The sequence below is a fragment of the Pipistrellus hanaki genome (genome assembly GCF_964339955.1).
Source record: "Pipistrellus hanaki genome assembly, chromosome: 3".
In the NCBI taxonomy this organism is placed as follows: Eukaryota; Metazoa; Chordata; class Mammalia; order Chiroptera; family Vespertilionidae; genus Pipistrellus; species Pipistrellus hanaki.
In genome coordinates, this window is record NC_140505.1 from 164,973,053 (window position 1) to 164,997,597 (window position 24,545).

The window sequence follows — 24,545 nt, forward strand, 5'->3', positions numbered from 1 at the left end:
AATAAACAGAATAATCGAGTGAATATAATAAAATCAGGGGCATAGAAAGAGACTGACAATCCTCAGGGGGAAAGGGATGTGGGGTGTGTGGGAAGAGACTGGACAAAAATTATACACCTATGGATGAGGACAGTGTGTGTGGGGGGGTAAGGGTATGGGATTGGATGTGGGAGGGAACCAGTTGGAGGGGACTTATGGGGGGCGGGGAGGAGCATCTGTAATAATCTGAACAATAAAGATTTAAAAGCAAAAAAGATAGGTAAGTACAAGCAGGCAAAGCACTATCCATCCAAGCTTCTCAGGAACAATGACAGAAACAAACAAGCAAGAGGCATGCAGCTGTGGTTGCCTTCCCATCTGAAATTAACAGTGAGTCAACATCCTGTCTCCAGTGACCATCTTGGCTAGAAAAAAAATCCATTAAAATCACCACTCAGAGAAGGGAACAGAAATTATACTGGACAAATGTAGGATGCTGATAAATGATCTGATTATGACCATCAAACATCATGAGCAATTAAAGCAGATTAACAGATTGAAACTCTTCTCACCAACTATAAATATTGGGCACCAGCCGATAAACCATACTGCTATACCTGAATTCTGTTGAGCCTAAAGTTAGCTACACACTCTGGACTGCCACCCCCCGGATGTTACTTCCATGTTGCAAATCATGTCCTTTCTAAAGAGTCAAGGACAAATCATGAGAGGGGGTGGGGGTGGGGATCTGACTCATAATAAATAGCCCTTTCTCTTGGGATATCTTGGTCAAAATCTCTCCACAGCTTTGGGGACTATAGGAATCCCCAGGCTACTCTGACACAGCTGAGCACTCTATTCCCTATGGAAATGTTTCTCAAAATATGGCCATTGGAACACTTACTGGAGTCATCTGGGATAATTATTTAAAATTTAAATCCTGGACCCACTCCAGACTTATGAAACTAGAATATATGGGAACAGAGCCCTGAAATATGCATTTTAACAAGCTCCCTAAGCAATGATTGAATATATCAAAGCATGACTACCTCTTTTTTGGGTCAAAAAGACAGAACAAGAAAACTATATCAGATATCTCAAGTTTACATTTTCTGAATAATCTATGAATCTTTTGTAGGCTGGGAAGTATCTCTAAATTGTTAGTTTCTGCTACCGTATGCATGGATCTGCCAGATCTTCACATGACTGTGCAGGAGCCTGAGTTCTCTGTTTTTCTAAGAGTTTAATAAGAACTTTGACTGAAGCCCCTGGCTCATTCGTATTGCTTCTGGAGAAGGGAAGAAACTGGATTTCTAATGAAGTGTTTCATGTCCAACTTTATAATACTTGTTTAGCCAAAATGGCATAAAGAACTTAAGCCAACATTGTGTACCTGAATGCCAGTGTCTCTGTAATCATCTTGCTGTTTTATATATAGAGGCCTGATGCATGAAATTTGTGCAAGGGTAGGCTTTCCTTCCCCTAGCTGCCGACACTGGCTTCCCTCTGGAACCCGGGACCCTCAGAGCCCTGGCTTTGTCCAGAAGGCCATCTGGAAGGATGTCTGGAAGGACATCAGGTCTAATTAGTATATTATGCTTTTATTATTACAGATGTCTTGAAAAAGCCTTGGCATCAATTTACCAGGCTCCTTTAATGGACCACCCTTGCTTAATTTGAGCAGAAATGCATCTAAGATGTGGGGCAAGGAGTTAGATATGTTAATTTTTGGTGCCTTAAGGCAGCATCCCAAATAGCCTGTGGATAAACTGCTAAACCTCTTCAATGATGTAAGACCCAGGATAATTTGTGCTGTAAAGAGAAAAAGCTGTGAGGAGGTGTGGAGACTGAACCCTGTATAGAGAGAATGGTGATTTGGGCTCTAGCCTAAAGTTCTCAAGGGAATGAGAGAAAATTGTTTAACATGAGTGCTGGGAAAGCCATGGGAAATGATTACAACAGAACCTGAAGTTTTTTTCTATCTCAAGCATCTGATTATTCTTCATCACTGAAGGGATCATGGTCTAGATAGGCATCAACGCCTCAAAATCCTAAAATCTAGAAAGTGTTGATCATTTGGGAGGAGGCTTAGACTTAATACTCCTCAGTATGCAATAAAGCAAAACAAATTTATCACCACTTTATTGGAAGTGTAGAGGAGAGATAAGCCTAAATATTTCCAGCAAGCAAAGAATAGTATATAGAAATTGATTGAAAGATATTTGCTATACTAAAGCTTACTTTTATTTTCTCCCCTCAGGTGGAACTTTTATTATTTCAAACTGAGACAAACACCTTTTTTCGAGGATGGTAATAGGACAGTCATTGTCACAAGCATGATGTCCATTTTTCTGGAAAGAGTATGCCACAAATCCTGTTACTCTTCTTTTCAATAGCAGGCTTCCAAAAATTAAGACATTTCCACTTGCGTCACACATTCAATAACCAGTAAATTCATTTTTCTTTCTGCCTTTGGGTAAATAAATGGTGTCTCAAGGTGATGTGGTCTGAGGGATGCTTTTTAACAGTGCCTTTCACTCCAACCGCTATCAGCCCCTTCAGTTACCACTGAGCATCTCAGTGGTTCTCTGCGGTTACAAATCCATCACAGCCAAGCTGTCAAGACCCTTTTCCTCTTCCTCTGTCAGAACTCCCTGGCCAACCCTGTTCTTTTCCCTTTCTCCTGCATGGCATGGGCTCATCGGCTCCTCAGAGTCATAGAAGTCGGAAACTTGGCTGACTTTTTCCTGAACTGGAGGAGCTGATCCAGCTCAGCCAGCCAGTCATACTGACTTTTCAGATCCAGTCTGAAAACCAGGTTTCTCTTTTCATATCTCCAATTCACATCCTCCTCAAAGGGCTTTTCCTCCCACCAGTCACCATGTACTCTGGGAAGAGATTCTTCTGGCTTTTCCTCCCACCAGTCACCATGTACTCTGGGAAGAGATTCTTCTGGCTTTTCCTCCCACCAGTCACCATGTACTCTGGGAAGAGATTCTTCTCATTGAGGTCAGCCCATTTTCCTCTTCACCCTCCATGAAATTGTTCTTTTCTCCCGCAATGACTTCTCTTCATACTGTCGACTTGGAGCCTGGCTTCCTCCCTGTTCTCTTTAAAATTTTGCAGGTTCTCCTGCTGCTCCCACTTCCCTTGGGCCCCTTGGTCACACTCACTAAAGCTTACTTTAAAAATCAGCAACATTTTGTTTACTTAATGTTTAATTTGCTCGATGTTTATGAACTTAATACTCATCAGTGTAGTTGACCGTCTAGCCTTGTTTTTGTTACTCAAGGTCCCTGAACTTGTCCAGAGCAAGTTCTTCCATCCTGGGGATTCTCAGGAACTCTGGCTCAAGGGGGAGTAGGCCGCATTTTACTTTCTCTTTTCACTATATAGAGTCTTCCACATAAATATTGCCTCATCTTTAACAAACACATTCCGGTATCACATAAGAACTACATGGCCTGTATTAGTCAGTATATCTTCATTCATAGCTGACAGAAACTATGCAATCTGGCTTAAGCATGAGTGGGAAGGTCGGGGATCAGGGCTTCAGGCACGATGGATCCAGGGAATTAAAGTAGATGTTGCATAGGACCTATGTGGAAAATCATCTCTACATCCACAGTCCTCTTTCTAGGTGCTTATTTTCTGCCGTTATTTTCACATCTGGGGAAACAGCCTGCCTGTGACTATGTTGCTACCTGAGCCAAGAACACTATTTCTCTATGTGCCCTTTTACACCTTCAAGTGTTTACACTTAAAAGTCCAGTCCTACAATACTACTTTAAGGAAATTTAAGAAAAATGAAACAAAGGAAATGCTAAAGATATCAATTGTACGGTTAAGGATCATCCAAAAAATAAAAAAGCAAGCAAATGAAAAAAAAAAAAAAAAAGGAATCCACTTACATATCCAATTATAAGGGATTTGTTTAAAATTACAGGATAGGCAAACACATTGCAATATTATTGACAAAATTTTTAAAACGGTGGGAAAGTGCATAGGACCTTTTAAAAATTATAAATTGTGTAATATAAATTATACAAATCTCAACCATGAGATATATAAAATATGTAAGAACTGTTCATAAAGAGAAAAAAGACAAAAGACATTGCTGTCTTTTACTGGATTATGGAGGACTAGTTTAGGTCTGGCAAATAACCTGCACATGTGTAACTTTTAAGGTAAGAAAATACACTATAACCAATATTAAAAATAAATACTACCTAGTCTTAAAGATTCAGCTTAAATATCACCTTTTCAGTGAAATTTTTGCTGACTTCTTTTTATCCTTCCTTGTTTTCACAGATTACTTGGTTTATAATGATCACTTTATTTTATTCAAATCTTTTTTTAAATTTATCTTTATTGTTGAAAGTATTATAGAAGTCCCCTTTTTTTGTCTATTTTTTTTTCCCCATTGGCCCTCTCCACCCCTTCCCAACCCCTCCCAGGCTTTCAGCACTCTATTGCCTTTATCCATGGGTTATGCATATGTGCATATAAATTCCCCTTTAATCTCTCCCCAGATCACTTATTAACTTGCATTGTGGTGATTTATGTTTTTGTAAATCTCATGAACCAGATCATCATCCTTCATTTGATTGTAAGTGTCATGCCTTGTTTTGGTTTTGGTTTCAATAGCCCAGAAGACATGGTCTTCTAAAACCTTTCTATCATTTGCAGTAATTATATTAAATTGAAAGTGTAAGAATTTCAGTTCTCTTGATATTTTTAGCTACTACAACTTCTACCTTCTATATTAGGTTCTGAGGATGCAGCTAGGAACTTTTAAAAAATTAAACCAGTAACAATCCATAAATAAGAGAAATCTGACTTCAGCTACCTGGACAAATTCAATCTCTGAAGGAAAATTACCATTGTTTCCAGAAAAGGGGGTGGGGGAAAGTGGGGGACAATGTATCAGAAATAGAAGTATAGCCCAATGTCAAAGCCAAAATTTTAAATTTGAGAGCATATAATCTGTGATCTTTGTCCAAGATAAAAATGTCATTTTTTATTTGACACATCTGCATCCACTCGGTTATAATCAAGCTTGGTTTTGATCCTCGATTCTAGTTGTAATATGAAGCCAAAACCACCAGCTTCAAAATGTCCAGTTAGTAAAGCCAGTTATTTGTTTTCCATGGGACCCAAAATAACCCAGTTGTTAAGAATTTAAAAATCTGAGGCTAGCAAATTGACCTGTGGTCTTGTCTTGCCTGAAATATAACCTTAAATTCTAACTCTGAGTAGTTGAGGATGAATACAATGAACTCATATTGTAGGGTTCAACCTGTCAGAAATCTGAAATAAGTAGTTTGTCTTACATCTCCGTTTCCCTATTCAAATTATTCTTTTCTTTCAGTGTCTTGTTCACTCTCTTTCGTTTCCTCACTCTCTCCCTAGCTTATTACCATTTGCTGTATAGCAAATGAATAGGTTCAGAACTAAAATCTAATTTCAAAACTATCATGCCTTACTTATACTTCTTAATATTTTAAAGTGAATACAACATGACTTATAATAATACTTTTTAAAATCCCCTTACTTGGCAAAAGGAACTGGGCAGATGGAATTAAGTAGAGGACCTTGAGGTGGGGAAGTTATCCTGGATTGTCCAGGTGGGTCCAATCTAATCACATGGGCCCTTAAAAGCAGAGGCTCTTCCCTGGCAAGTCAGAGAAAGACATGTGACAACAACCCGAACAGAGTAGAGAGATGCTGACTAGACCCACCAGTGCTGGCTTTGAAGATGGAGGGAAGAACCATAAACCAAGAAATGCATGCAGCCTCTAGCAACTAGAAAGGACAGGACATATATTCTCCCTTAGAACCTCCAAAAAGGAAACCAAGCTTGATATTAACCAAATGAGAGCCATGTCAAACTCCTGATCTCCAGAACCAATAAATTAGTGTTTGTTTGTTTTTAAATATATATTTTATTGATTTTTACAGAGAGGAAGAGAGAGGGATAGAGAGTTAGAAACATCAATGAGAGAGAATCATCAATCAGCTGCCTGTTGCATACCCCTTACTGGGGATGTGCCTGCAACCAAGGTACGTGCCCTTGACCAGAATCAAACCTGGGACCTTTCAGTCCACAGGCTAACGCTCTATCCAATGAGCCAAACTGGTTTTGGCAAATTAATGTGGTTTTTTTTTTATATATCACTACCTTTCTAGTAATTTGTTTGAGCAGCCATAGAAAATGAAAACAGGTATGCAGTTAACAAGTGGCAGAGGGAGGACTAGAATCCTATTTTTACTAATAGTTACTAATATTTTTACTAATATTTGCAATCTGTCTATTACTATGTTAATCAATTCACATATTATTATAGTTAGTCTATCAGAATAACCTATGAGGTAGATATTATCCCTAGTTTTCAGATTTAAAAAAGCAAGACTTGAGATGGTTAAATTATTTGCCTAAGTTCATGTAACTACCAGTCAAAAGAGCTGCCTTTGCTACTGACAAATCCTGTATGTTCCCAGCATTCCATACTGCTTCCTGGCTCTGGGCTCTTAACTTCTAATAGAGACTGCCTTTAAAACTCAGCCCCTTACTACATGGATGGGCCTATGCTAAGTGAAATAAGTCAGGCAGAGAAAGACAAACACAATATGACCTCACTTATATGTGAAATCTAAAGAACAAAATAAATAAACAACAAAAAACACATGAAACAGACTCATAGATACAGAGAACAGGCTGATAGTTGCCATATGAGAGGGTGGTTGGGGGAGGGGTGCTGGGTGAAAAAGGTGAAGGGCTTGAGGAGTACAAATTAGCAGTTACAGAATCATCACAGGAATGTAGAGTACTGCACAGGGAATACAGTCAATAATATTGTAATATCTATGTATGGTGTCAGGTGAGTACTAGGCTTCTGGGGGGATCAGTTCATAAGTTACATAAATGTCTATAATTATATATAATTAATTAATTATGTGAATTAATTAATGTCTAAAAAATTATATAGCTGTATACCTGAAGTTAATATAAAATTGAATTTCAACTATAATTGGGGGAAAATAAAATCAAAATTAAAAAATAATCACTCACCATAAAAAAGACTCATCCTATTATTAGCACAATTATGAACCACATGAAGTTTGTTACAAACATTCCCAGGTGTACAGTGCCTTTCAGCAGCCCAGAGATCCTCTGAAATAGAACCTCTACCCCGTGCATACTGTTAGGAGCTAAATTATGTCCCCACCCCCCACCTCCACCCCACAAATGCACGTGTTGAAATATTAACCACAATACCTCAGAATGTGACTCTATTTGGGGGTAAGACCTTTAAAGGGGAATGAAGATGAACTGAGCTTGTTGGTGGTGGGGCAGGTCCCAAATCCAATATGACGGGTGTCCTTACAAGAAGAGGGGATTAGGAGAGAGACAAGACTGACAGAAGGATGACCGTGTGAAAATACAAGAAGGCTGCCATCTGCAAGCCAAGGAGAGAAACCACCGGGGAAATCAAGCCTAAAAACACCTTGATCTCAGACTTCTAGACTCCAGAACTGTGCAAAAATGAACTTATATTATTGAAGCCCCAGTCCTAAAAACAACTAATATACATGCCCTATACCAAACTCATCCTCATCTTCCAGAGATAGATTTAATTGGTCTGGGCAGGTTTTGTGTACCAGGTTCATGTTTGTTTGTCTTAATGTAAATGTATTCTGTTTTCAGAGAATACAGGACTGGTTCTTTATAGATTAATAGGGTTTTAACAGATGGGAAAGAATCATCTCCAGTAATTCAAGTGTATTCACAAAATGTTCATTTGAGCTGAAACTGGTTTGGCTCAGTGGATAGAGCATCGGCCTGCGGACTGAAAGTGCCAGGTTCGATTCTGGTCAAGGGCATGTTCCTTGGTTGCGGGCACATCTCCAGTAGGGGGTGTGCAAGAGGCAGCTGATCAATGATTCTCAGTGATGTTTCTAACTCTCTATCTCTCTCTCTTCCTCTTTGTAAAAAAAATTAATAAAATATATTTTAAAAAAAGAGTTTAAAAAAATAAAAAATAAAAATAAAAAATAAATTTAAAAAAATGTTCATTTGAGTGTTATGTAAGATAACATTAGCATATCAGATAGCTGGAAACCGGCTTTATCTAGTTTCCATGCAAATATTTATACTGGGAATGGGTCTATGACTGAGCTCTGGCAGGTATTTATGTAGAGGAAAGTATGCTAGTTTGCATTGAGGGCCCAGTCTGAGTTCCGACTCTGCTCTCATCTGTGTGAGCTTTAGTCTATCTAAACTTTCTGGCACTCCATTTCTTTCAGGGTTACATCCTCACCTTTTCTTAGGAGTTCAGACCAAAAACAAACAAACAAAAAAAGCCATTCATAAGAGACTTCTATTATATGGCTATTCTAAACATTAAATACACCCTCAAAATTTCCTATGTTGAATTTCACAACGAGAAAAGCTGCTTCCTTCAATGAGAAAATAAAAATTTTCTACTTCCCTTTCTTGCCTAAAATCCTATAAATATAAATCCCTTTCTCAGTGAGTATATCCTGAAATCATCAAGAAAACATTATTTTAGTAGCTTTTTATGACAATTGCACATATGAAAAGTGGTACTTGCTCCTCTGGCCTGGGTAAATGAAAAAAGAAAATTACTGCTTTTAGAAAGAGAGGGAAGGAAACTAGAGGCTGCCACTCTCATAATGCCAAGTGCTCTGCCTGGTCGAGTTTACCTACTTTCATCCCGCCTGGCACAAGGAGGGCAAAGATTCCAATAGTTCCTTGCTCTTCAGTGTTTGTCTTCCTGCTGGGAAAAGGGGCTTTAAACATTCTCAAAATGTACTTATTCATTCTCAATTAAATATTTAGCCTTCAGAAAGACAATTATAAAATTGGTAGCTATTTGGATTTTTCAAAATGATGTTATTTAATGTCAGTCATATCAATCACAATTTCCTCTAATGTTCTCGGAGCACCAGTGACCTCAATCTCTTTTCCCCTCTCTGTTCCTGTGCCCAGAACTTCCAGAAAGCATCTTCATTCCAAGCAGAGCAAAATGACCCCTGCATTTGAATTACAGACTCATAAGTTAAAAAGAGGTGTCTTTTTATTGGCCATTTGTTTAATGGCGCTGCCAACTTGGCTACAGTTTGTTCGGGCACTTGGCATGAGTGCTCCCACAGGGTTGACATTTGGCACATCAGCACTGAGCACAGTGTACATCCTCTGAAGGCCCAGATAGCAGGCACATTCTAGTTGCCTCCTCTTAAAGTCTTTAACATTTTATGTCATCCACTCTGTACCCTAATCATACATCCTATTTATTGTGAATTTGCATTTGTATAATTGTCTTGTGTTTCTTTACTGGACTTTAAATTATTTCTTTTTATACTCCAGGGCTTTCAACAGTACTAAGAATAAAGTTGGTGCTCAATATTTTATTTACCTGAAACCAGAAAATGTTGGTCAGAATATAATTATTATGAAAAATTTAGAATATTTATCAATACTATAACTTAATATATATGACTTAAGTAGATAATGAACACAATTAGATAACAATAAACATTAATAAGTAATGAACAGCAGAGGGAAGACCCCTTTCACTGCGAAACTTTCTGATCATTCTTACATAAAAGACTATTTTATCTGTAAACATCACCCATTACAATTCCTTCATTTTTCCTGAATAATTCAACACAACAGACAGCTCTATTAATAATTTAAAATGTAGTTAGTATGATGTCAAGTCATTTTTTTCCCAGATATATAAACAATGGATCATAAATTTCCAATTATTACTGATTGGACTGGTGTCACCTAAATGCGACATCTCACATTTCATGGCAATTATACCTTCAACTAGAGGCCAGGTGCATGAAAATGTGTGCACTGGGGGATGAGTGGTCCCTCAGCCCAGTCTGCCCCCTCTCACAGTTTGGGAGCCCTCAGGGGATGTCTTACTGACAGCTTAGGCCCAGTCCCCATGGCTGAACAGGGGGAGGCACCACCCCCATCACCTCCTTGCCGCTGTCTCTGGCCTCCCTCTGCGGGAGGTGACCCTGGTAACTGCCACTGGGAGCCACATGGCTGCCTGAGCCTTGGCCCTTGCAGCCACTGCAGTTTGTCTAAGCCATGGCCTGGCCCTCGTTGCCTGAGCCTCAGGTCATAGGCAGCAGCAGCCATCATCTGTGGCTTGCCTGAGTCCTGGGCAGTGGCAGCTGCCATCCATGGATTGCCTGAGCTTCAGGTCACCCTGGGCAACGGCAGCTGCCATTGTCAGCTTGTCTGAGCCTTGTGCCAGCCCTGGGCAGTGGCAGTTGCCATCCAGAGCTTGCCTAAGCCTCAGGCAGCAGCTTCAGCTTTGCCTGGAAAGACGCAGCATCAAGTTTCCACCCACCCACATGCGCCCTGCCCAGTACACAGCCCCACCCGCCCACCCACTCACACCTGCCACTCAAGCAGCCTCCTGCTGATCAGTCATTGTGGTGTGATGGTGTGACTACCATTAGCATATTAGTTCTTTATTATATAGGATGTGTCTATGGGGACCCTCTTTGAATCAGAGGCCAATTGAGTACAGAAGTAAATACCTGTTGCTGTCCCAGACATTTTAGAAATTGCAAGCATACAAGAAATCAGAAAATGTTTACAACTCCTTTAATATATATATATATATATATATAGGTTTGTTTGTTTTTAATATGGTGGCACTTGCTAATAAAGTGACCATGTATACCATCCAAACAGAAACACTTCAGAGAAAAAGACAGAGTTATCAATGTTTGCCAAGAAAGTTACCATAAACCAATATGGTACCTGTGTTCTTCCTACTCATGAATATACTTTTGTCATAGAATCAAGGCAAGGGAATTTGTGTTTAAAAGTCCATCATTGCTATAAGAGTACCATAATCATGATTTTTATTAAAATTTTGAAAAATTTTATTAAAATGTTGCTGTTTGCATCATTTTCCCCTGCCTTCCAGAATCCAAATGTCAGTCCAATGCATAGAACTTACAGGGAGGCTGAGCAGAAAATTCAAAATTAGAGCCGTCCATGCCAGATGTGACTCCCTAATGCTGCACTGGTTCCTTCAGCAATGCATGCGGTAGTTCACAGACACTGGGCACCAAACTTGGAGCTCATCCCCTTTTAAAGCTCTATCCCACACTAAACAATAAAGAAATAGAATCAATTTTGTCTAGATAGCGTCAATGAATGTCAAAAATGAACAAACATCAAGACTAATGAGAAAATAAACTTGAAATGCTCACAATTAACTAAATTGCATGCATATTACCAAACGGAGTAGCTCAAAATTAATGTTTAGGCTTTGCTTCTGCCTTCAAATTATGTGACTGTTGTAAATTCACGAACAAACCTCTGCATAGACAGAGCCCTCAAAAGGCATTCTGGTTCTAGGGAATTTGAATCTTTTTTGAGAAAGAAATACAATTTAAATAGTAATATTTTTATCTCATATGGCTGAATTTAAAACACAAATCTTGTCTTACCACAGGAAAGGGAAAAGAAAAAAAAGATGAGTTTGAAATGCTTCTGCTTTGAGACCTTGGGAAAGAGAAAAGTTATTTCCTTCATTTTGGAAGACTATTCAACCAAACTAATGAGCACAGGCCCCGAGAGCTAAGGTGCTCCTTGGATACAGACAGAGAGGGTAACTGCTCCATTATCCTATGTAGCCTGTGCATGCTGATGGAGAGACTAGACCCCAGTCTAAATCAGGCACATTCAATATCTTTGTACTAGACAAGGCATAAAAGACTGATCAAGGTCAATTTCTGGTGTGTTTGTTTTTATGAGTGTGTTACTTTTCCAGGGTCTGGCTGATGAGAGAATCCTGTAACAAAAGCTTCTGGGGGGAAATATTGCTGAATCACTAGAGCTTAGTTAACGTTCTTCGTAAGAGCACTTTCAATTCTGTAGAAAGAGGGTTTTCATTCTAGGAAAACTGGAAAGAGCCTGCAGAATATGAATGTTATCATGCACCCCCTGGGAAAAGAAGCTTAAGTACAAATAGATCTCGTGGTTAATTTGAGGTCACACCAGGTGGGTGGCAGAGTTAAGGAAGCATGATATGAGTTCCTTCTGCTTTGTTGTGCTGCAGGACAGTGAAGGATGTTTTAGGCATTTCAAGAACAAAATGTTCCTGCTGTCTTTCTTGTGAAGAACACTGTGTTTCAGTGTATCACCTTGATCAAGTGGTTCACAAAGTGTGGTTTCTATGTTGGCAGCATCAGTGTCTCCTGGGAACTTGTTGGAAATGCCAAGGTCTTGGGCCCCACCCCAGATCTGCTGAATCAGAAACTCTGTGCAGAACCCCCCAAATATGTTTGCATAACCCCTCCAGCTAATTCTTAAGCTTAGTAACATCTGAGAGGTACTGAGCTCATTGTTTCTTGGAATCTGTATTATTGGCAACAACACTTAGAAGATTTCTCCTCTGCTCACAATTTTATTAAAAGTACTTTGACATTGGTGTGTGTCTGATCATTTACTGGCTCTAGATGATGAGGAAATGGCCTGAATTCATTAATGTATTCATTTTCTTCATTCAAACTGACCAACTGTAAACTTTATTCTGTAAGTCACTTGTCTGTGTTTTTGAGATGGGAGAAGAGGAAACAAAATAGGTATGAGATATAATTCTATTCTTGAGAAGCTCAAATAAAAAAACTATACTTAAATATACATATTTTTAAAGTGGTATTTAGTAAATGCTATGATTGCTTATTGATTAACTGAGACCCTCCCTGCCATCACAGCCAGGTAAGATATTTCAGAATTCCCATAGCCTGTGGAAATCTATTGTTCTTCCCAAGATTCTTGTGCATTGTTCCTGTGACCACATCTGTCTCCCAACACCTGATCTCTCTTGTCCTTGATCTTTTAGTCTCAATGTGAAGCAATATTTTTGGAATTCTAAAGATCAAAGTAAAACAAAATACAAAACACTCACCCAAATTATTCATGAATGCAGTCAGTCTCAACTAGAGATTTGAAGGTGATGAAAAAAGGGTTATATCCTGAAGCAAGGCAAACAGATTCCAGTCATAGAAAGGATTTTCTGTACCTAACAAGTCTTTATGGTTTCCCTCTGCCTTTATGCCCCACAGCCCACAGCCCTCTCGGCTCCTGACTCAAATCACCTCACTCTTATCCTTCTTTTGCAGAGCCCACAATCTCAATTGTTGCTCATCCTCCTGCTTGCCACCATGCCCAGGAGTTTCAGTTTCTAAACCTGAATAAGGTGTTTGTTTGTTTTCCCTGTAAACAGATAAATCTTCTCTAAGGGACACATTTGTGCTGATGTTTATACTAACATATTCACCTCTTATAACCATAAAAATGGCATCCTCATAGTCTAGTTGGTGGCTAACAAAACACTGTGCTTGTGGTAGTAATAGGACTCTCAATCAGACATGACTGGTGAGCATTTACTCAGGAAAATATTTATCTGCCATGTCCAGAGCTCCACAAAGTCCACACAGATAAAGAAGACTCTGCCTTTGCCTTTATGGACCTTATAAACTAGTAAATCCTCCTGGGAGGAGAAGTTGGGAGAAAGAGAGAAAATGCCACAGAGGTCGGGCAAACTGCTCTCAACTTTCTACAAAATAATAACAGAAATGCTCAGCTCAGTCTATTTCAATAATTCCATAGCTTCCAAGAAGATGATTTTTTGAGGCACAATCCTAAGAAAAAGTTTAGAACCACAAGTCTAGACCTCTTCCTATGTGTTCTGTTGGCCACAATGCTATCCACAGTACAAAGACAAATGAGACAAATGTCTGCCCTCAGAGAAAGACAAATTTTAAGTTAATTGATATTGATTTAATGTTGTGTTGGGATAGAGGTCATTGTTGATAGAGGACCAGACCACACAGCAGGATGGGTGTGAGAGCGATGCAGATAAAAGGAGAGCAAATGTTTCAAAAAGGATTATGTAAAAAACATGCAGAATGAGAATGGCAAGCCATCTATCATATTGAACAAGTTGGGAGCAAATAATAGGTACATATAGGCAAAGCTGCTTTGGCATAGAATTTTGTCATTGTCAAACATAAATGCAGCAGGCCTTGAATAACATCATTTCATTATAACATTGATGAGATGCCAGCAGAACTTAACTCTTGCTTATATCAATTAGCCTATGGGAAAATTGGTTTCATTATACATAATCTCACTTAAAGTCACAAAACCTATCAACAACATGAAGTGAAGACTTACTATAGTTATTCATGAAATGATATAGATATGTATGTCTATACTGGTTAAGAAAACCATAACTAGCATAATATGATTACAACAGAATACCTTCAAGATACTTTGGAAATTTGCTGTACTCCATCTTCTTTTAAAAACCCATGATAAAGATTTTTGTCCTCAAATTATGCTAACTATTCCTTTCATCTAGTTATACATTGTCAACTATACTTTTTCATAAAGTAAGAGAATGCAAGATTCCTACTCATTGTAGTAAACTATTACAAATATTGAACATTGTAAGTGTATGGAAGAAAGGAAGAGCACTCTTATTTCGTTAGAGTAGTTTTCCTGCGTGACCTAGACATTGCTGCATTTGGGCTTGGCCAATAACAGAGGACTACACACCAACCACAGACTCTTCTCATGTCCCAAACCACCTTATTTTAGGATCACATATGTATATCTGTATTTGATGGAATGTTGTTTTATTGCTAAACAATGTGGAGAAGATAAACACTACTTTCTCAAAATAGTAAAAAGCGGTATAACCTACCAGCCATTTTTATTCACAATGACTTAAACACAAGTCCCTTTCCATTCCTATTTCAATCTCAATTTACTCATTAGTCATGTAAAAAAGTTAACATGCCAGAATGGATAAATAGCAGAAGGGCACTGGATAAGGGCAGCACTGAGAGGCATTTTATACTTTAGAATGATGAAGCACTTCACTTCTAGTTAAGGGCTGGACATCACTGCTGGAGTTTAAGATATTTTATTTCCTTTATAAGTTTCACTGCAAAAATCACCAACTACAAATAGGAGCTGGCTAGTTACATTTATATCTATAAATAACTACATCTGACAGAAAATTCCACTTGGTATTTTTCAAATTTCTTGAAATTTCTGATGCCATTGTCATGAAGACCTATATAAATTCAAATGATCACAGTTGTAACCAGAAAGATAAAAGTTTAATCTGTGAAATTCAACATGTAAGATTAAATACCAGAAAGAAACACAGATTATCTAGTTCAACAACCTTAGTTTAGAAGGAAGGAAACTGAGACCAGAAAGAACATGTGACATTCCTACAGGTCCCAGTCATTGGAATGCTGATTAAGAGTCATTCCATAACCTAATCTTTGAGCCAGCGTATACACACTAGACTAACACTGTTCTACAAATATTGGTGGTTTGCAGTAATATTTAGCACTGCATTTGCTCATTCATCCTTTTATTTTCAGTTCAGAAGATTCCAGTGACATATACAGCCATTTTACAAAAGGGGAGATTAACATACACAGAAATGTCTTACGAATTAAAGCAATCAGGCCAAGTATTCCTCCCTTCTTTCAGTGCCAATATCACCTAAATCGAATGCTTTAATCATTTCAATCAATTCTTCTTTTGGTGTTTATTAGAATTACCATACATTATAGTATATCTAATTTTAGTGAATTAATTTTGCATCCTCCCCTGAAGCTCAAAGGTTTCCAATACCCTTCTTTAGGAATCTCACAGAACTCCATCGAGTCTTAAGGAGAGTATAAGCTATAAGCAATCTAAACAATGTGGAAAATATTGCACATATCTCATTTCTAAAAGCTTTATTATTAATATAAAGATTTTTTTAACATCAGAGCAAAAATAAATATTTGATATAACCCTACCTCAGACTAATTTGTGAGGGTTTCCTTTTGCAATAATTTAGAATGTATGTGGTTATTTCTAGCTGACTTGATGAAATTCATTTCAATGTACAAAATCCTATATGTGAGTGGCAGTAAGGCCAGCATCAGACACTCATCAACATTCCATAATTTTCCTAGGAAAGAAACTTCAGTTTCCATTGTAGGCATCTTTATGAGACTTTCTGACACCAACAAACCTATGACTCCACTCTTGAAAGCTCATTTAACAAGACTGACTACAATCAATTTCCCCAAGATTAACTTTGACAACCAAGGAAACATAAATACCATCCTTTTCAAATTGGACAATGAATACACAAATTTTCAATTTTATTTAGCAATTCATACTGAAAGGTCAAATTGTGTTCCTGGGCCAGGAAATAGAAATGAGTATTGTTATACAGTAATTTAATAAGTGAATGAATAGACAAATAATCTTGCCCATTATGGTGACCGATTTCTGTGGCCATAGTGAAAACCGATTTGCCTGAGAAAGTAAAAGTTCTCATTTTATTCATATGGGTTAGATTTCATATTTTAAAAGTTGAAGTATAAACAAGCATTTACTGCTAACATTTTCAGTGTTTGCTGTTACGATAAAGGTGCTTAGGATGTCTGTAGCAATGGTGAACATTTTATTAAATACTAGAGGCCCAGTGCATGAAATTTGTGCACAGGTATGGTTCCTAGGCCTGGTCTGTGATCAGGCCCATCTTCTCTGGCTGCCGGATGCTGGCTGCTGGCAGCCGGTCCCACACCATGCCACCACCCATCTCCAGTTTCCCATTCGCCACCAGGCAATCAGAGCCTGACGGCCTAGAACTGAGAGATTGGCCATTCCCACCTGCTTTCAGGTCCCAGTCCCACTGAGGGTTGCCCTCTGTGTGTGGGGCAACCAGCAGGGTAGGGACTTTGGCCTAGCACCACCAGCATCCCCTACCACCCGACCCTGGTTCCTGATTCACCACCAGGCGATGGGTGCCACAATGAGAGAGAATCATTGATCACCTGTCTCCTGCATGCCCCTCAGTGGGGATGGAGCCTGAAACCAGGGCAGGAAATGGAACAGTGACTTCCTGATTCACAGGGTGATACACAACCACTGAGTCACACTGGCTGGGGAAGGCCAGTCAATTTTTATTTCTAACAGTTCCTTAGATGATACTGAAGCTGTTTATCTAAGACTTTGAAAACCATTGCTCCAGAGAACTAAGAAAATTATCCTAAAAGTTTAAGCTTATTTAAATTATGCGATACAGTGCAAAAAGTCAAGAAATATGTAAACTATATAAAAATTAGAAAAATTATCTATTTGCAGGTAACATGATTTTTATGTAAAAACTAGAGGCCTAGGGCATGAATTCACGCACATTGAAAGTACATTAATTATTGATAGAAAGTAGCCGGCAGGGTGGGGCTAGGACTAGGCAAGAAGGGCTGGACATGCCCTGGAGCCAAACTCCCTTGGTCTCTTCACAGCCAGCCATACCTGGACAGTGCTGGGGCTTGAAGGGTGTCTGTAGAGGAAGTGATACCTCTGGCAGGTGGGGCCCCTCAGCCCGACCTGCAGGATCAACTGAAACCAGCAGTCCAACATCTCCTGAGGGGACCTGGAGTGCAAGGGGGCACTGCAAAGTTGCTGTCACCCAGCAGTTCCTGTGTGGAGTGTCTGCCCCCTGGTGGTCAGTGCGCATCATAGCTACTGGCCAGTTGGTCAGTCAGCCAGTCACTTAACCTTTTATATGTATAGATATCTATCTAAGTAATCCATGAAACAACTATGTGAAGTTATGAAGCTCTCTATGCAAAGTCAAAATGCAAGATTAATTTATTTTCATATTCTGTGCTACACTATTAAAAATAAACTTTAAAATTCTATGCACAATACTATCAAAACAAAATACTGAGGAATAAACTTAACAGGATATCTAAAGGTCTTTATACTGAAAACTGCACAGCACTGCATAGAGAAATCAAGGACCTACATAAATGAAGGGATGTGGTAAGTTCATGGATTAAAACACTCAGTATTGTTAAACTATTAATTCTCCCCAACTTGGCCTATGAATTGGAATACAATCTAATTATAATGTCAGCAGGATTTCACTGAAATTAACAGGCTATTTCTAAACTTTAAGTGGAAATGCAAAGAGTCTCCACAGGTCAAAAGTATTTGGACAAAATCATTGGAAAACATTATCATTTCAAGACTTGCTCTTAACCTACAGTAATGAAGCTATTGCAATGTTGGCATAAGGATCAAACAAAAAAGTGGTCCATGAACATTTATGCTTTTACAGTCAACAGACTTAAAAAGAAGATAAAGTATTCAATAAGGAAATAAATATCTTTTCAACGAACGTTGCTGAAACTGGCTATACACATGGAAAACATTAATCTGGACACCTGTATTACACCATACAGAGAAATTCACACTAATGGACACAATGTAAATATTAAACTTACAGACCCAAATGTAAAATCCAAATCTATAAAACATTCAGAAGAAAATATATCTTTGAAACCTGGGCTGAGGCAAGTATTTCTTAGAATGCAGAAACCAATGACAATAACAAAAAAAATGTTAGATCTTTATTCATCAGGACAGCATCAGAAAATAAATAGGCAAGCATCGTCTCAGAGAACATATTCACAATACAATGACAAAAGATATGTATCCATAATATATAAAGAATATCTATAACTCAGTGACAAAAAAAGACAATCTTATTTTAAAACTGGTGGGGAGGAGGGGGCTTTCAACACTACACTAAGAAATATACATGAATTGCATAATATGACAAGAAAAAAAAGCTCAAAATATTAACCAAGGAAATGCAAATTACACCATAATGAGATACGCCACATACCCATCACAATGGCTAAAATTTAAAAGACTGACAATACTAAATATCAACAAGGAGGTAGAATGAAAAGTACACATTATTGATGGAAATATAAAATGGAACAACCACTTTGGGAAAAGCCTTGGCTTTTTATCTAACCTACTAGAGGCCCAGTGCATGAAATTCATGCACAGGAGGGGTGGGGCCTCAGCCTGGCCTGTGCCCTTTCACAGTCCAGGACCTCCTGGGGATCAGGCCTAAGCTGGAACTCAAACATCCCTCTCACAGTCCAGGGCTCTTGCAGTCCAGGGCCCCTTGCTTCTTACTGCCCACCTGCCGTAGAGGTGGGAGAGGCTCATGCCACCTCCTTTGTGCTCGCTAGTTGTGTGAGCCCGGCTTTTGGCTGAGGGGGTTGGGGGGAAGAGTGTGGCTCAACCATAATCCAGGCTCACTGCTTCTTAGTGCAGGCCCTACCCTCTGCACACTGGTGTGTGTGTGTGGGGGGGGTATAATCTAGGGCCAGGCCCGCTGGGGGAAGGGCTGTGGGAGGTTGAGGCACTAGGATCACACCCCATCCAGCCTCTGCAGAGGCTCCAGGACTGCATCACTCCCTGTCCCCTCACCTCTGCAGAAGCATGGCACCGTGACCGGGCCTGCACCGCTGCCTCTGTGGCTGCCTCAGCAGAAGGGGAGTCACTGGGACCTCCCATGGCTGGCCTGGCAGAGCAGGCTCGCTGGCCCCACCACCCTACCCACTGGTCATTCCAGAAAGTCGTCCAGAATGACGTCCGGAAAGTCATTGGGCTGTCTGGTCTAATTAGCATATTACTCTTTTATTATTATAGACTAGAAGCCTGAGGGGTTGTCCCTCAGCCCAGCTTGCACCCTCTCCAATCTGGAACATCCCTCTCACAATCAAGGACTGCTTGCTTTTAACCGCTTGCCTGCCTCCCTGATTGCCCCTAACCATTCTACTGCCAGCCTGATCAACGCCTAACTGCTCCTTTGCTGGCCTGATTGCCCCCAACTGCCCTCCTCTGCCAGCCGGGTCATCCCTAACTGCCCTGCCTTATCAGCGTGGTGCCCCACAACTGCCTTCCCCATCAGTCCTGGGTTCCCCCCCAAAACTGTCCTCCTCTACAGGCCTGGTCACCCCCAACTTCCCTCCTCTGCCGGCCTGGTCCCTCCCAAGTGCCTTACCTTGCTGACCTGATCACCCACAACTGCCCTCCCCTGATGGCCATCTTGTGTCCACATGGGGGCGGCCATCTTGTGTGTTGGAGTGATTGTCAATTTGAATATCACCTCTTTATTAGATAGGATAACCTAGCAACTCTCTTGGCAAAAATGAAAATTTTTATTCACAAAGAATCTTGTACACAAATGCATATAGCAGTTTGATTTATAGTAGCTAAATATACTAGTAATAAACAACCTAACTGCTCATGCACAGGAGAATGGATAAAAAACTGTGGTACATACAGCAATAAAAAGTTATTTAGACATTATGCTAGGTGAAAGAAGTAGGACAGAGTGAGTAGTTATCTATTATATGATCCTACTTATAAGGATATTTCAACCAAGCTAAACTAAACTATGGTGGGAAAAGAAATCAGAGCTTCAATTGTCTGGGGTGGGAGTTATAGGAAAGGTCCCTAGAGAATTTGGGGAAAATAAAAATATTCAACACCTTGTCTAGCATGTTGGTTTTATACATGTGAATCCATTTCTCAAAACTCAAAATGTATACTTAATAACAGAATATTTCACTCTATGTAAATTTTACTTTAACAATAATAATAACAAAAACTGAAGTCCCAAATATGCTCAGTGTGATATAAGGTAATAGGAAAAAACCTTGCCCTGTGATCTACAATAGAAAAGATGAAAAAAGAGTCCAAATTCTACCCAGTGACTTCACAAAATAATTTTAACTTTGCAATGCTTTAATACCCATTTTAAAAAAAGATATTAATATTTACATTTCATTCAGTCAATATTTAAGTTCAGGGGTTCAACAAGTAAGTCTATTATTTTGTAGGCTTAATATATATAAAGTTCAAATGAGAATACAAAAGTGACTTATAGATAATGAGACAGTATAAAAATGTTATAATTTGTTACTGAGTCAAATAACAGAAACTACCTCACTGCACCGGGGGGAGGGGGGCGGGGAGAGAAGGTATACTCAGGATTCAAATTAGGGGGACATCCTGTATAGCACTGACTCATTTCTGCTTTTCAACATGAAAGAACACAAGAGATCTTAGAGGAGAGGGAATATTTTTCAAAGCAAATTACAAACAGCCCTTTTAGTTATGATCACAGAAAGAACTCTTATTGGTGCAATTAAAGCTGGTTGCCAAGGGAAATAGCAAACTTAAAGTCTCTAATATCAAAAGCCTACAGATCAAGAATTTAAATCCTTGAAGTAGAAAAGCTGACCCCAAATGAATCACAAAAATAATCCAAACAAGAAAATGTGGGTAAAATAGGATTGCAATAGATCAGACCTATTCTCAATTTAAAGTTGTTTCATATGTATAAGAAATTAAAATATTAAATTCTCTAAACAGGAATGACAATTTATTTTTAATTATTTAAAGTTACAAAATATGTGCTTTAGCCGAAACCGGTTTGGCTCAATGGATAGAGCGTCGGCTTGGGGACTGAAAGGTCCCGGGTTCGATTTCGGTCAAGGACATGTACCTTGGTTGCGGGCATATCCCCAGTAGGGGGTGTGCAGGAGGCAGCTGATCGATGACTCTCTCTCATCGATGTTTCTCTCTCTATCTCTCTCCCTTCCTCTCTGTACAAAATTAATAAAATATATTTTTAAAAAATCAAAATATATTAAAAAATATATGTGTTTTAAATCTATAGTTCATAACAGACAGACAGTCCATTCAGTGGCTACTTCTATTTAGCTCTGAGCCTTAACGAGGACTCCAATTATGTCCCTAAAATGCAAGAGACAAGCCCCACACCATCCTAAAGATGTTTTAATAAGCGCCTCCCAAACTTGGCTCCTTAGGGTCTAAACTGAATTTGTAAAATAGTTTTATCACTTGAACCAATTCAATCTATCTTATTTTAATGAAGACTCTTATTTTTTAATTCCAATACTGACAAGCACATTGAATAATTTTTATAGGATATGAGGCAGTGCTGAGGGCAGAATCTACTTGAAAATGGAGAGTGGAATTATTGAGGTACTGCTCCTTCCCTGGCCTTTCTTTGTTTTTTTGTGTTTTTTTTTTCTTACACTAAATATTTCTAAAGTAAATTCAAATGACAAGCCTTTCAAAAGGGTACACTGTTTATGTTTATATGTATCTAACTGATGCTTCAACCTTTTTTTCCAATGTCATGGGCCATCTTGTGAATTTAGGAAACCAGCAGCTATCTAATAAAGATTCTAACAGAAATATTAGCCAACTTATTAAGTTAAAATAAGATAAATTGTTAGATGTCCAAAGTTGATGATACAATACCTCCAATGAATATTTTACAGAGCAAAGTGTTTTGGACAATTCAATTTGAGTATTAAGTATCTTTATGTTGGCAATATAGCACAACTTACATAAAAAGAAGGCTGACAAAAATAGTTTGAGTCAAGCTTTTTCTTTACATTTTTCAAAATAATGAGATCTAATTAATCAAATGCCTGAGTAAAAAAACAAGCAAGGACTTAGAGAATCATCATCATGATGGTAATAAGTGGATTAAGAAAAATTTAGAAATGTGTAATCTTAATGCTAGTACCTACTGTTTACTGATGGTCTACAACCCACTTACATTTTCATGATTTATTTTATTCACCTCTTTGCACTAGCCCTTGAGGAACATTTTCATATCCCCATTTAAAGAAGAGAAACTGGCATCAAAGTTTATGTAACTTGCCTAAAGTTACATATCTACTAATGGCAGAGACAAGATTTAAACCTAAGTCAAACAAATGTCAGGACCCATGGTTTGCTGATTGTTTAGTGTGGGGTTTTTGGTTGTTTGTTTGTTTGTTTGTTTAACCACATTCATGACTGAATTAAGTTTTAAATCTACAGCATTTCAGTCTACCCTATTTCCTTCCATAATGAATTCATAGCCCTAAAGTAAAGCCAACCTCCTATGATACCTTGGCTTCCCCAGCCCTAATGGAGTCAGTCACCATGTATAGAAGTATTTCTCCCTGTGGCTGAAGCATCACATGTAGCCAAAGGCCTAAAAAGCCCTTCTGCCTTTACATGAACATAATGATTCAAAGAGTATACTGGGGCATGCAGACTGGTATACTGTGAAAAACAGTATGGAGTTTCCTCAAAAAATTAAAATTTGATCTAGTAATCCCACTCCTGGGAATATATCCTAAGAAATCCAAAACACCAATTCAAAAAGAATATATGCACCCCTATGTTCACAGCAGCACAATTTACAACAACTAAGATCTGGAAATAGCCCAAGTACCCACCAGTAGATGAATGGATTAAAAACAGCATGGAGGGACCTGGAGAGTGTATTGCTAAGCAAAATAAGCCAGTCAGAGAAAGACAAGTATCACATGATCTCACTCATATGTGGAATTTAATGAATGAAGTAAGCTGATGAACAAAATAGATTCAGAGACATAGAAGCATGAAACAGACTGATGAATCTCAAAGGGAAGGTGGGGGTGGGGTGGGTGGAGTGAGATTAATTGGGGAACTTATATGCATAGTAGAGGCCCGTGCACGAATTTGGGGCCAATTGAGCCAGGCCAGCCAGGGGGGAGGGGCCTAGAGGTTAGGGGTGTTGATCAGAGGTGGGGCTGGCCAGTGAGATGGTTCTGGAGAAGATCCACTAAGCTGGAGCTGAGCATGAACCCCAGGCTTCCCAGGGAAGATGGCCTCATCAGGAAACAGAAACCACCAGAAGGCTCTGCGAACAGGCCCTGAGCTCCCTTTGGCAGGCGGACTCAGAGCTGGTGTCTCTGTGTGAACATTAGACACAGCCCGGCACTCACCTTTGTCTGTTAGTCAAATCCATTGCATTGAAAAACTTGTTCACTTCTTCTCATAGCAGCTGGTCTTTCCATCGTTCCGTCAATTTGCGTATTAGCTTTTTATTATATAGTATATGCGTAGCCCATAGACACAGACAATAGTGTAGTAAAGGCCTGGGAGGGGTGAGTGAGGGCTGAGTGAGGGGTGGATGGGGGTTAATGGCGGGGGGAGGGGGAAAGGAGGCATCTGAAATATTTTCAACAATAAAGATAAATTTAAAATAAAAGTAAATAATTCCTATATAATAAAAGGCTAATATGCAAATTGTCCCCCTTAGGAGTTTGACTAACCAGGAGTTCAACTGACTGGGAGTTCGACTGCTTACTATGATGTACACTGACCACCAGGGGGTGGCGCGGAATGAAGGAAGGCCCCAACAGCAGTCAGCAGCCAGAAGAAAGGTCCTGGCTGGAATGCCCCGATCGGCCCTGACCTCTGGCCAGGCCTGGGGACCCTACCTGTGCATAAATTTTGTGCACCAGGCCTCTAATAAATAAATAAGTTTCCCTAGTTCCTGACCAGGTAACTCAGTTGGTTAAAGGGTCACCCTGATATGTCAAAGTTGCAGGTTCCATCTCAGTCAGGGCACATAGAACAAGCAACCAATAAATGTGTGAATAAGTGGAACAGCAAATTCATATCTATCTATCTGTCTATCTATCTATCTACCTATCTACCTATCTATCTATCTATCTATCTATCTATCTATCTTTTAAATTAATTTTAAAAATGTTACGGTAAGTATATTGCCCTATATTTATAA